This window comes from Salvelinus sp. IW2-2015, unplaced genomic scaffold, assembly GCF_002910315.2.
Source record: "Salvelinus sp. IW2-2015 unplaced genomic scaffold, ASM291031v2 Un_scaffold1482, whole genome shotgun sequence".
Lineage (NCBI taxonomy): Eukaryota > Metazoa > Chordata > Actinopteri > Salmoniformes > Salmonidae > Salvelinus > Salvelinus sp. IW2-2015.
The window spans coordinates 162,360-175,693 of NW_019942938.1; the positions used below are offsets into that span (position 1 = coordinate 162,360).

Sequence of the window (13,334 nt, forward strand, 5' to 3'; positions counted from 1 at the left end):
TTATAAATGAGTAATAAGCCGTTATAACTGTATTCTTACCAAGTCCATTTGTGATTGATGATCATGGACCACAAAGAAGGCTATACATGTAATGGAACTCAGGAAAACAAGCCTTGAACAGAATCCAGATGTGTTTTTTAGGAATGTATGTTAGGATATGTCCGTTTGTATGTGAGTGATTGTCTAATTGTGTAATGCAGGCTTGCAATACACTGTAAAGTTTGGAGCTGTCAAGTTGACAAGACAAAGAATCTTGCAATCTGGGTTATTAGGATTCGTGTAGAAACGGGAACGAAGAGGACTAAGTAAGTTTGTAGAAGATGTCATATGTTTCAATTACTGTAATTGAATAAAGGGGTCCTGACACTTTCAGTTTGGAAGCTTTACTTGCAAGCAAGTTATCTGTGCAGTAGCATCTGGTTCATTATCTTCGCTCTAATAAAGATTAATAAAAAAACAATACTGGGTTGGCCATTATTTAATAATTGTATTACAATGTGTACATTGTGTTACTATTGTATGAATAGGAAGAAAATATAAAGCCAAGCCCATAGCTTTAAATGATTGGTTAAATAAGCTCTCTTTTCAAGAAAATCTTATCAAGAAAAATTGAAATGAACCTTATTCAAGAAAATAACTTTTGGCATTAATGGTCAAGAGTATTTGCTGGTAGAGGTTAGAAACCACCATTCATTCCATATCTTTCAAGCAAGTTGCTGTAGATAGACGCTGCTGCCACTGTACAGCAGCACAAGACTACCACCTACTGACAAATTGGATGGAAAGGTGATCAAGAAAATTTGTACACCTTGATGATAATATTGATAATAATTATCATAATTATTGTAATGAATTAGTAATTATTACATTGATTTACAGTGATATCGGGTATTGGATATATTGTATCTAGGTTGTAATAATTAGATGACTGTAAAGAAGGCTAATAATAACGAAGATAATGATTTAATATATTTAGATATATATAATTTTAGTAATCAATATAATTATCAATATTATCAACAGTTAAAACTATTACTGAAAATCACCACCAAAGGTTTACTGAATAAAATGTGTTCTCCAAACCCTTCTCTCTTTATGGTGCAGACTGCAGTACTATCTGTGACTAGTACCGTATAATGGAGAACATTAAGCAGTCTAGCCTCAACACACCACTAGATGACAGCACTGTCTAACGAATTACTGGGAAAAATTGAAATATTCCCAACTCGATATCGCAAGGATGTGGACCGTCCCTTCCTGTTTTAGTACCGAGAGAGCCACCGTACCGAGACACATTGGAGCTGGAATACAGTCATTTAGAACTCGATTATGTCTAGATTTCTACTTAATTTATCAAAGACAAGGTTATTTATTTTCCAGCGTGAGGTCTACAGTTATATTTATTCATGCTGTCACGGTAGCATTTCGTCTTAGACAGATAGATAGACAGATAGCCTCATAAACCTATTTATTATTGCACTGCCAACCCTTGTTCCTTTCCTGTGTCAATGATTGTCCTACCCTCACTCTCATGGCGGAGACTAAAATAATATATCACATTGACGAGGAGGAGACTCCTTATCTAGTGAAATTATCCGTTTCTCCTGAGAAAGTCACTTTAGCGGATTTTAAAAATGTCCTTAACAATCGTCCGGTCAATAGCTACAAATTCTTTTTCAAATCCATGGACCAGGATTTTGGGTAAGTAGCCACCATGAAAGCTTACAATTTCTTCGCCGTGTATGTTGTAGTCTTGTTATTTTTTATCATAGAAGTAAACATGTAGCCCAGCCCTGGTTGGTTACACTGACAACCATGTGTCCAATTTCACAACAAAGGTTGCAACATTGTAACATTCGCGCAGGACTGTGCGGTGTCTAATCTGCTGTTGGCACCTGTTCATTCATTGTATCCAATGCGCAATAGAATAGATCATCCTTTGAAGTTCGGACCCGTCACACCAATATCCCATGATGACATTTAACATGATCCGCTTATATTGTAGTCGATGTTGGTTAAGAGGTTACTGTAGACTAGACGTTTATAAGGCGGCGCTGTGTTGTCATCATCATGTAATAAGCATATCTAATATGATATGTTACGTTGACAAAGCCTCCACATGTTCGGTGTTTGGCATTAACTCGGTATCGATTCCAAATTAATTATTGCCAGACAGGTTTCTCTTGTGTGTTTATGACTATGTAGCACGTATGTGAATAGGGAATAAAGAGAGAGAAGAACAGAAAAAGTAGAACGGAGATTGATGCCGATAATGGTCACATAGCCTAACTGTAGCCAATCATGATTTTCAGGAGACAGTCATCAAACGTGACTGCATGACTATATGATGACAACTTTGACATATATATGTCTTGTTAATCTTACTTAATGTAATAAAATAGGCTATTACATTTCATCCGATGCGTCAAATAAGCTTCTTAAATATTCCAATTGACTGAATGGTCACAGTAGGGATCATGTATCCCTCTCATGGCCCTCTGTTTTACAGGCACGAGCACGCGCACGAACACACACACACACACACACATCGTTTACATACAAAGGTAATGTCCTCCGATGCTAGGCAGAAGGTGAATCAAGCGAACATGGAAAACACAACGCGACATATGCTCGTCATACATGTTACAACGAATGGGTTAAACATCACCTCATTGATTTAAAAACTTACTCTTCGTTGTTTGGATTTGACCATTTTTGTCATTTTGCCATGGGACTGTAGGCCGCAAATCAGCTGAAAATGCTCTGAGTAGAAACATGGCTGCCCGGTAGAAGAGCACCCCCAGAAAGAAGCGAGTGTCGTGGACTGACGGCCTGGCTTAATCGTCTAATATAGCGCAAGAATTTGCTTGACATACCTCACGTAAATGTGCCGAACAACCTTCCTAACACTAATACTCTATTTAATAAATAACGCGCGTTTTAATTGCCCATGTCACTGCTTTTATAGTTATGCCTATTGTCCTGTGAATGGACAGTGTACAGTGGACTATATTGGCCAATAGATTTCCAGTGATAGCAATATAACTTTATTCTTTGTGACATGGTGGCATGTCATCAGACATTTAATGAATTATCACTGACATCAAATAGGTTGGTATATAACTGACTGACTGATTAGATGTTGAATAGAGATGTTTTTATTATAACCTATGGTCTATTCACAGATTGTTTTATTTATTGTAGAGGGGATATACCCTCTTTTTTTTCAAACGGTATTTACTAGTATTAGTTCAGAATTAATACAGGAAATGTTCATGAGTAATTCATCATACATGCTAAATATAAGTATGAATGATTGTAGTTACTTTTTATTATAAGTAGTATATCCTCTCAACCTTTTCTTTGCGCTCATTATTATGTTGTCATCACTCAGTCTTTCTACACAGACCGATACTCCCCCAGTCATACAGGCCTATAGAGATGGTAACGTTTCTTGTTATGGGCCTGTTAATAGAAGGTGTTTGACCTCTCGTTCCCCGCCCCCTGCTCCCATACATTCAGACAACATGGACACCTCCAATAGTAGGAGGTTAGAGGTCCACTTGTTATAGAGTTCTCCTTGGAGGATGACATATTTGTGTCAATGTCTGTTTCTCCTCTGACAAGCTCACACCATCACAAGCATGTTGCCAAGCACCACGCACGCAGGCAGGCAGGCACGCACGCACACACACAAAGTCATAGTTCTATAGAAGCCCTAACTCTCCATCTGGTGTGAATATGATTGTACTATCCTTATTTGGATTGAGTCATCACATTGAGTCATCACATTGACTGATGTATTAGCTGGTGACTTTATACTGAATGCAGTCAGCAGCTATCCAGTAGCCAGTAAGGTACACTTAATTCCTTTTACCAATAGGTTATTGTGCTACTGGACTATTGTTCCAGTTATTCTGCTATTGAAGATGTTTAGAMGCGATTGGCGAGCCAAGCTGTTTTTAGTACCAGGTTATCACAAACATCAAAAGATGAAACCCACACACAGAGAGACAGGCAGTCTTTTGTCAAACACACACAGGCTAGAAACGTCACTACCTCGGACGTTTCCCACAGCAGGCAGCACGACCTTGTGAGGGAACTGGTTTTTTCTGGTAGCAGGTTAGTTAGTTGTGTCTATACTGTGGCCTCAGCAGGGCCTTCTGTCCTGTCCCTCTCCCTCCAGTCAATCCTAGTGCAGGGCCGGGGCAGACTGCTCCATGGGGCCCCAGGAGAGATGATCCACCACCTGATTAGGAAAGCAAACACAACATGTTTGCTCTAAAGAGTTAAAGTTAGGGTTTGGGGTTGTTGAACGCGCTACAGTACAGTGTTTTAGGCCTATTCAATCGTTCACAAGAGCTGGTGCTATGTGTCTTGTCATGTCAATCAACAAATTCTATCTATTGGTATCTGTACTAGGATATCATTGTTAGATTGTTTCACACACTGAACATCACATGTGAAAGTGAAATCCTTGAGCAGGCAGTGTTGTACTGGCTGTACAACTGGCACAGTATGGAAACAACACTGATGGTCAGGGACACACAAAGGATAATATGGCTGGTATCACATAGACTGCATAGGTTGCCTTTAGACACTAATTGGTCTTTTGACCAATCAGATCAGGTCAGATAAAGATCTGATGTGAAAAGATCTGATGTTATTGGTCAAAAGACCAATTAGTGGAAAAAAAGATCAGAATTGAGCTGCCTATGTAAACGCAGCCATAGAGTTGCAGACAGTACTGTATGGCTGTTAGAGAAAATAACTGGGGAATAATAAGACTCCAATAGAGAGGAAACACAACGAATCCCTTGCAGTTATAGACAGTGTTTGATTTGTAAATGTTCAGTCAGTGCAAAGTCTTACATAGTAGACCCCCTGTTGTGAAGGGGAGGAAGACCATGTTTTATTTAATTGTAATGAAATATTAGTTTTGTGCTAATGATATCAGGATTAGTGAATGTGCAACACATAATTTTTTAGGAATTGTTTGCCCAGAAAATGTATGAAGTCCGTCTGTGTATGGTTATGCATAGAATGTTTAGCTTATATCTCTTGACGTGTTGTGTGTCTGTAATTAGCAGTTAAAGCATAGATTTGTGTAGCATAGAATTTAAATCTGGGTTGCTGTTGAGTTTTTATCCCACAACTGCCTGGTAAAATACTACATTATACTGTAATGTTGTTCCACCACACAAATTAGTAGTGATTTGTATTTTTCCAGCAAATGTACAGTAAATGGACAATTCATTCAACCCATGTAGTAAAATAGCCTTACAGTCTCAGTATCATTTGATAGCTTTGATGTTGATAATATGCTGTTTTGCCGTGGCAACGGTTGAGATGTTTGTTTGAGACCTTAGTAAAAATCTTTGTCATAGAGGCTCACTGAAGCTAATGATATAAGGAAAGGACGTCAGTGCTCTTGGTATGATGAATACTCAGCTCCATATGGAGGGTCAAATCTGCTGGCTTTGCACATGCTCTTCTCATTTACCTCACTTAAAATATTCATGTTGTTATTATTACTGTACAGTAACTTGATGGATACGTTTGAGAACCTGAAGTTTCAGGAAGAGGAGGGAGGGTTGAGGAACTGATCCTCTTCAATTATTAAAGACATTTTCATCCTCATTTGAATCACACATATTTTGTGTACTCTGTTATGGTGAGTGAAAGCCTTGGACTATAGGCCAGTGTACAGTCGGCTGGTTGGTCGCCCCTCCTGACCCTGTGCTGTTGGCCCAGACTATAACCAGCCGGCTGGTTGGTTGTCCCTCCTGACCCTGTGCTGTTGGTCCAGACTATAACCAGCCGGCTGGTTGGTTGTCCCTCCCTGACCCTGTGCTGTTGGTCCAGACTATAACCAGCCGGCTGGTTGGTTGTCCCTCCTGACCCTGTGCTGTTGGTCCAGACTATAACCAGCCGGCTGGTTGGTCTCCCTCCTGACCCTGTGCTGTTGGTCCAGACTATAACCAGCTGGCTGGTGGGTCGCCCCTCCTGACCCTGTGCTGTTGGCCCAGACTATAACCAGCTGGCTGGTTGGTCGTCCCTCCTGACCCTGTGCTGTTGGTCCAGACTATAACCAGCTGGCTGGTTGGTCGTCCTCCTGACCCTGTGCTGTTGGTCCAGACTATAACCAGCCGGCTGGTTGGTTGTCCCTCCTGACCCTGTGCTGTTGGCCCAGACTATAACCAGCTGGCTGGTTGGTCGTCCCTCCTGACCCTGTGCTGTTGGTCCAGACTATAACCAGCCGGCTGGTTGGTTGTCCCTCCTGACCCTGTGCTGTTGGCCCAGACTATAACCAGTCGGCTGGTTGGTCGTCCCTCCTGACCCTGTGCTGTTGGTTCAGACTATAACAGTCGGCTGGTTGGTCGTCCCTCCTGACCCTGTGCTGTTGGCCCAGACTATACATTTACATTTAAGTCATTTAGCAGACGCTCTTATCCAGAGCGACTTACAATTAACCAGCCGGCTGGTTGGTCGCCCCTCCTGACCCTGTGCTGTTGGCCCAGACTACTTAACCAGCTGGCTGGTTGGTCGCCCCTCCTGACCCTGTGTTGTTGGTCCAGACTATAACCAGCTGGCTGGTTGGTCGCCCCTCCTGACCCGTGTGTGTTGGCCAGACTATAACTAGCTGGCTGTGTGGTCGCCCCTCCTGACCCTGTGCTGTTGGTCCAGACTATAAACCAGCTGGCTTGGTTGGTCGCCCCTCCTGACCCTGTGCTGTTGGCCCAGACTATAACTAGCGTTCCTCCTGTCCTGGATATAAATAAACAACTCTAATCCCAACAACACACACACGCACACAGACACATACACACAGCTGGCCCACCACTAGAATATGTAGCAATCTCCCTGTAAATCTTCTGTCATTATCCTGTAAAATAAATCTGTTAAGACTCGTTTAAACTGCCGGCTTTGAGAAGTGAGAGTTGTGAGGATGGGATAACCAAGAGTGTGACACCATGTCCCTTTTTAAACGCAGCCCTCCTGTGTGTGTGTCACCTACTGAGACAGCTTCTGGATGTATTTAGGCATTGGGGAACTCGGTGTAGCAAATTCTGCTCCTGAATTCTGTTTGAATATGAAAGTATGCATGAAGAAAGGTCATGGTTTACAGAGTGCACGTCATTTTGTTTGCTTTGGATGTGTGTCTGGATTCCTTTGGTTTTAATGCTTTTAACAGAAAGTGTGAGAGAGAGAGAGAGAGAGAGAGAGATGATTCATGTTATAGGTATCCTATTTGATCAACTTATATCAGAAACGCAGGATACTTTACCATTAATTGATCAATATTATGTTGTTAAATTTGGAACAGGATTCAATTAGCACTCACTTCTAACAATATATAAGAGGCCCATCCCAAGACCTTAAGAGTTAAAAACTGTTGATTTTGACTGTAGGCTATTTGTTTGTATTGACCGCTCCCACATCCTCCCAAGTTACCTACAGTTGGTCATGTGGCTCTACAGCGAGGATGCAAACACTTCCTACCTAATGATGTGAATCACACCCCCTCTTCCTCTCTGTGGTGGAACAGAACAGGCCACACACACAGAAGCATTCTCTCTCTGTGTTAGTCAGTTCCAGCCACAAGACTACGTTATCTCTCTCTTCCACTCCCACAATACAGTATAATACAACCACAGCAGCACACACAGTCACTCGCTGTCGTCATGTGAGTAGGAACTCCTGGAAAAGTGAAGGGGAAAAACTAAATCAATAGAGCAGCAGTTTCAGAGAAACCCGGTGTAAAGTTTTCATCAGAGACTTTGTTGCTTTTCTTTGAAGTAGTGTCTTTGTCCTGTTCATGTTCCAGGACTCTCTGGGAGACAGTGAGATGTTGTTGGGTGAACTATATTGGTTAGATGAACTGAACTGATCTTTTCAGAATTCACACCTATATTAGCTAATTATTAGCTATTAGTTTCCCACCTCTAAAATAGGCATAACTGCAGCCCTGTAGCCCAGGATCCAGGATACTATGTGTTTGTGTGTATCCCAGGCCTCCAGACCAGGCCTGCTCTGAGTCTGTAGTCTGTACTCTGTGACAGGAGCCCAGCAGGTGTGGCTGGTTAATTCTAAACGCTGTCCTACGGGTCAGAGGGTAACTAGGAGGTATTTTTGTGGGGAATTTACGATCTGAGATGTACACACTGAAGTAGACTCACACTCAATCCCTCTATTAATACCCCTTTTAAATCCTGACAACCTGGCAGATACTACCCTGTCCCTGGGTGAAGAGGTAGGGTATAGCCTATTTGGAATGTGGATATATTATGACTATAATGTATACTGAAAAAATATGAGCGCAATATTTAAAGTGTTGGTCCCATGTTTCATGAGCTGAAATAGAAGATCCCAGAAATGTTCCATATGCACAAAAAGCTTATTTCTCTAAAATGTTGTGCACAAATTTGTTTACATCCCTGTTGGTGAGCATTTCCCCTTTGCCAAGATAATCCATCCACCTTACAGGTGTGGTATGTCAAGAAGCTGATTAAACAGCATGATCATTACACAGGTGCACCTTGTGCTGGGGAATATAGAAGGACACTCAAACGTGCAGTTTTGTCACACAACACAATGCCACAGATGTCTCAAGTTTTGAGGGAGCGGGCAATTGGCATGCTGACTGCAGGAATGTCCACCAGAGCTGTTGCCAGATAATTTAATGTTAATTTCTCTACCATAAGCTTCCTCCAAAGTCGTTTTAGAGAATTTGGCAGTAAGTCCAACTGGCCTCACAACTGCAGACCACGTGTAARCACGCCAGCCCAGGACCTCCACATCCGGCTTCTTTACCTGCGAGATCGTCTGAGAGAAGTCACCTGGACAGCTGAAGAAACTAATGAGTTTTTCTGTCTGTAATAAAGCCCTTTTGTGGGGAAAAACTCATTCTGATTGACTGGGCCTGGCTCTCAAGTGGGTGGGGCTATGCCCACCCATGGCTGCGTCGTGAAATCCATAGATTAGAGCGTAAAGAATTTATTTCAATTGACTGATTTCCTTATATGAAATGTAAGTCAGTAAAATCGTTGAAATTGTTGCGTGTTGCGTTTATATTTTTGATCGGTATATATTGTGCGCAAGATAAATACAAATTCAATGTATTTCCCCAATGRCCAGACCTGTCACATATACACGCCAGCACAATGCACATGCTGTTGAGCGGTGTGCTTGTACATGTCATGTTTCTGCACCATTATCATGTTGTTGTGCTTAGTCAGGGCCAGCAGATCACTTATGGAGGATGAGGCTCAACATCTATCTGCATTCAATGGACTAAGTCAACCGTAACTATGTGGTGAAGCTCGTTACGGTTAAAAAGTGGAAATTCAACTTATTAAGCATGAATCACTCGCGATATGCTTTAGCTGTGCAGGGCAGGCTAGTAGAGATGATTCCTGGGTGTTAGGCTAACAGCTGTGCAGGGCAGGCTAGTAGAGATGATTCCTGGTGGTGTTAGGCTAACAGCTGTGCAGGGCAGGCTAGTAGAGATGATTCCTGGGTGTTAGGCTAACAGCTGTGCAGGGCAGGCTAGTAGAGAGGATTCCTGGGTGTTAGGCTAACAGCTGTGTGCCTAGTGTTGACTCATTCTCTCTCTCTCTCTTTGTGTGTGCTTGTGTGTTTGTCTGTCCGTTCCACAGGGTTGTCAAAGAGGAGATTTCCGATGACAACGCCAAGTTGCCCTGCTTCAACGGGAGAGTGGTGTCCTGGGTAAGTGAGACGGATGGCGCGTCGTTTCCCCACGTCGTTTCCCCCTGTCCAGTAGCCCCCGCTCCTGTTGCTCTCCTCTCCTCCTCGCTGCGGCTCGCTGGCTCAGCGTGTAGATAAACATACGTGTAGTGTAACGGCCCGTATAGTGTATCTACCTAGAGAGATCACACTGTCACGCCTCCACAGTACAGCACTCAAGACTCTACAGTAGAGAGGGATTCACTCGTTGTTGAGCTTCTATGCTATGAGCCTTATACAGGTGTGAGCTCAGCCAATGGGAGATGAACCAAGGCATGGTTGCACAACGACATCACACCTGACCAGGCTTGACAGTTTTACTAACAATATTATACAGTATCGACATATAATGACAGTTAACAATAATTGCATCTTATCACAAGGCTAACATAGGCCTTCATGATACCATACACAGGTTAGTTTGGTATAGTTGTACATGGTGCTAGGAGCAGTGATGCATAACATTATCATGACAGGCAGTTTTACATACACATGACATGCTGTGATGAGAGAATACTTCCATCCTGTCGAACAAGAGGGTGATTTACTGTATCACCATCAGGAAACCAAGTCAACTGTAACACAGCACAGTGGTGAAACAAGGAGAGTAGGGTAAGAACGTGCCAAAACAATTGTGAGACCTTTTTTAAGAAATAGGATTGTGGGACAATCCTAAAACATAACAGGTAGATGAAAAGTCAAGTATTGCAAATTTCTAATTGAGATTTTGATAAAAGGCTGTATTTTACCTGATGTTTTCCCCGTGTCTTAAACATGTCTGGGTTATTAAGTTCTCCTTCCTTCCTTTAACACTCATTATTATGGTTCACATGAAAGCGGAGCAGCTGTATCTATGGGCCATTTTACATAAGCCTTTGTGCTCACACACACACAGTCACCAGAGTGAAAGCAATGTGCACGGTGACGTTCCCTCTGTTTCCTAAGTTATTTATGCATAGCAACCAGTTATTCCTCAGGACCCTTCAATGTGTCTAATTTAATGCGTCTAGTTTCAACGTAATTTGTCAACTTATTGTTACGGGGAATCTACACGGAAAATACATTGGATTTGCAAAAAGTCATCAACGTAAACTGTTTTGAGGGTGAAATTTCAACCACAGGACTATGTCATCATGGTAACCAATTTTCAACCTAGACAAACCTTATATAAAATATGTTACCTTTTTTACCTTTGAAACAACTTCAGATTTTCAAGTTGTATCCACTGTCAGAAAACCCAATAGGCTGGGACTTCATCTGGTCTCCCATCCAGAGTCAAAGTTAAAGAATAGGACAGAATGAAATCACACTTTATTTAAAGTGCATTCAAAGTTTGATTTGGTTTTGTCCTATTCTTTAACTTAGATTTTTGGTTGAGATGGAGACGTGAATCCAACATATTATTGAAATCAACCATAAGCTTGAAACCCATAGGCCTGTATGTATTGTCTATTATTAGTTGAATCCTGGGCTGAATTGAAAAAATAGCTGTTGACTTCACAAATGTTATATTGGCCTAAATAGTATCATTGATTATATTTGACTTCTGAAGCATGGCTATGTTTCATTTGCTCTGTTAAACCTTCCCTTTGGAAATACTTCGATAGCAGCACTGAATCTATTTAGTTAGTAAGTGAAGATCTCGCAATAATCATTCTCAAGATAGCACGTTGGTAGTGGTCAGTGACAAATATCAAATGAGATCCAACATATCAATTATTCATTTGTAGACACACTGGATATTGAATTGTGTTTGGTTGTTAACACAACCAAATATCAACATATACTGTATCTTCTGCTTGGATAGTTCCACCTGTGCCACTGATTTATATTAGTCTGGCTTTAATTCCAGTTTATCTACAAATGAATCATTCATATGTAGGATTCACGTCTCCATCTCAACTAAAAATCAAAGTTAAAGAATAGGACTAAATCAAATCAAAGCTAATTTTAAATGCACTTTAAATACATTTTGGTTTGATTTAGTCCTATTCTTTAACTTTGATTTTTAGTTGAGATGGAGACGTGAATCCAACCTATAAATTATTAATTTGTAGACAAACTGGACTAAGTCAGTGTGCAGAAGATACTCCTTGAAATGTTAATATTTGGTTGTGTTGACAACCAAACACAATTCAATATCACTTTTGCAATGCAGAAATAATAACCTATTAACAGCCTATTAACTTGTCGACAAGTTAACAAATGATATATTGGATTCACGTCTCTAACTAAACCCAAAATAAAAGTTAAAGAATAGGATTAAGCTAAGTAGCTCAGATGAAACTATCCAAGCATTAGATGCATTTCCTTCAAATTGAAATTGTGCATGTTCAAGATATCATGCAAAGGTCGCAGGTCTGTGGAGATCTTGCTATAATATCTGTGCAGAATCTCCGACAGCATTGGTCACTTGCACTATGTACTTTTAATGTCATCTCAACTGCAATCAACGTCATTTGGTTGTGCTATTAGATGAAGCACAGGGATAACACATTAACTTGTTATCTGATATTGTTTTCTCATTTGAACTTTCTTGTACTTTAAATGGTTGAAAGCYCAGTGATAAAACATTTACATGACAACTAAACCAAAAATCAGACAACAGTATATTTTTTATTGTTTTATTTTTACTCACACCAAATACAAACATACACATACGAACAACAATTTACAGACTGACACAAACAACCGCTATATCTCCATCTTTTTCCATTGGATTTTGGTTGTGCTTTTAGAGCAGAGTGATAAGTTGAAATGTCATTGATCAGCGTCTCAACCAAATATTACCCAATTATCCACGTTGAAATGGCATGGTGTGCCCAGTAGGGAATTTGTCTCTTATGTCTGTCAGATAACTCTCTTAACTATGTATGTTTGTGGATCTGTGCCTGGATCTGTCTCTGTGCCTGGATCTGTCTCTGTGCCTGGATCTGTCTCTGTGCCTGGATCTGTCTCTGTGCCTGGATCTGTCTCTGTTTGCCTGGAATCTGTCTCTGTGCCTGGATCTGTTTTCTTCTGTGGCCTGGATCTGTTTCTGTGCCTGGATCTGTTTCTGTGCCTGGATCTGTCTATGTGCCTGGATCTGTCTACTGTGCCTGGATCTGTGTCTGTTCCTGTCTGTCCTGTTGCCTGGATCTGTCTCTGTGCCTGGATCTGTCTCTGTGCTGGATCTGTCTCTGTGCCTGGATCTGTCTGTGCCTGGATCTGTTTATGTGCCTGGATCTGTCTCTGTGCCTGGATCTGTCTCTGCATGTCTTATGTATTGTTTCTATGTCTGTTTTTGTGACTGAATATATATGTACCTCTCTTTGTCTGTTTTGTACCTCTTTTTCGAACCTCGATTTCCAGCTTTCAATACAAGACTTGGGAACTATAGCAACACATGAATGCTCTTTTTCAGTCTGTCTCTTTTTTTGTGCATCTCTATGTCCAAATTGGTCTCTGGTATTCTGTCTCTGACTCACAATCTCTCTCTCTCTCTCTGTCTCTGACTCTGCAGCTGGTCCTGGCAGAGAGCTCCCACTCTGATGGGGGGTCCCAGTGTACAGAGAGCCACCCAGAGCTGCCACCCCCCCTGGAGAGGA

General features: G+C 41.4%; 1 long non-coding RNA gene across 1 annotated transcript; it reads left to right on the forward strand.

The window, feature by feature from the left end:
- The first annotated feature begins 1,611 nt into the window (after positions 1-1,611).
- LOC112070984 (uncharacterized) lies at positions 1,612-13,334 on the forward strand. The gene is made up of 3 exons (XR_011475713.1): positions 1,612-1,701; positions 9,660-9,729; positions 13,250-13,334. It is a non-coding gene; the product is annotated as an uncharacterized lncRNA (long non-coding RNA).